General features: G+C 41.2%; 3 non-coding genes across 3 annotated transcripts; 1 reads left to right on the top strand and 2 right to left on the bottom strand.

Annotated features, from left to right (window-relative positions):
• The first annotated feature begins 102 nt into the window (after positions 1-102).
• Positions 103-176, top strand: trnat-ugu (transfer RNA threonine (anticodon UGU)). The gene has a single exon. It is a non-coding gene; the product is annotated as a tRNA-Thr (tRNA).
• Positions 177-458: 282 nt separating this feature from the next.
• trnat-ugu (transfer RNA threonine (anticodon UGU)) lies at positions 459-532 on the bottom strand. The gene has a single exon. It is a non-coding gene; the product is annotated as a tRNA-Thr (tRNA).
• A 266-nt stretch (positions 533-798) lies between these two features.
• On the bottom strand, positions 799-872 carry trnat-agu (transfer RNA threonine (anticodon AGU)). Its single transcript has one exon. It is a non-coding gene; the product is annotated as a tRNA-Thr (tRNA).
• Positions 873-1,003: the final 131 nt, after the last annotated feature.

Below are 1,003 nucleotides of genomic sequence, written 5' to 3'. Positions count from 1 at the left end.
TGCTACCATGCACTATAAAAATGGTAATGGTGGTCCTGGTGGACGCCTTGACAAAATTACCTTTAAATGGTGTCTTCGGCAAAAAAAACAGATCAAAAAACAGGTGCTGTGGCTTAGCTGGTTAAAGCACCTGTCTTGTAAACAGGAAATCCTGTGTTCAAATCCCAGCAGTACCTAATTAGCACAGAAATAAAGGGGATTCTTTGACCTGTTATTTGTTATGTTTTCACATCACCTTGATACCAAAGAAAGTACCAGGTATTATCAACAACTTTTGGCCAATGGATAATCAAAAAAGTTGAGTAGCATTGAGTAGAGTTGAGCTTCTACCATGCATTATAAAAGGGGTATTGGTGTTACTTAAAGAACAACTTAACACCCTTGTGGATGTTGTTTTGCTGACCTCCAGGGGTTTATATACAACACAAATAACAGGTCAAGGAAATTCTGTGCTACTCAGGCACTGCTGGGATTTGAACCCAGGATTTCCTGTTTACAAGACAGGTGCTTTAACCAGCTAAGCCACAGCGCCTGTTATCTTGTCTTCTTTTATTCTATTTTTCTTTCGGAAAGGTTTTTTTGTCAAGGCATCCACCAGGACCACCATTATCCCTTTTCCACTGCATGGTACCAGCTCAACTCAACTTGACTTTTTTGATTTTCCACTGGACAAAAGTTGATGGTACCTGGTACTTTCTCTGATATCACCTATACCAAGGTTCCAAGTGAGCTGATGAGATACCAAAAGGTGACGTGAAAACACGACAAATAATGGGTCAATAAAATTAAATGATAATCAGGCACTGCTGGGATTTGAACCCAGGATCTCCTGTTTACTAGACAGGCGCTTTGACCAACTAAGCCACAGCACCTGTGGGTAGAAGTACAGACCAGTGACAAATTAGTCAAAAACTGAGTGAGAAGCAGGGTGACAGTGCCTCCACCCACAGGGCATGAGGTGTCGCTGATGGTTTCATGATTATGAAAATGATGTGAATCAGGT

The sequence above is a fragment of the Seriola lalandi genome, unplaced genomic scaffold (assembly GCF_002814215.2).
Source record: "Seriola lalandi dorsalis isolate HSWRI2012SDOR001 ecotype SW California unplaced genomic scaffold, Sedor1 jcf7180001994838, whole genome shotgun sequence".
Lineage (NCBI taxonomy): Eukaryota > Metazoa > Chordata > Actinopteri > Carangiformes > Carangidae > Seriola > Seriola lalandi.
Note: the sequence above shows the minus strand (reverse complement) of the source record. Positions and strands in the feature narration are given on the sequence as shown.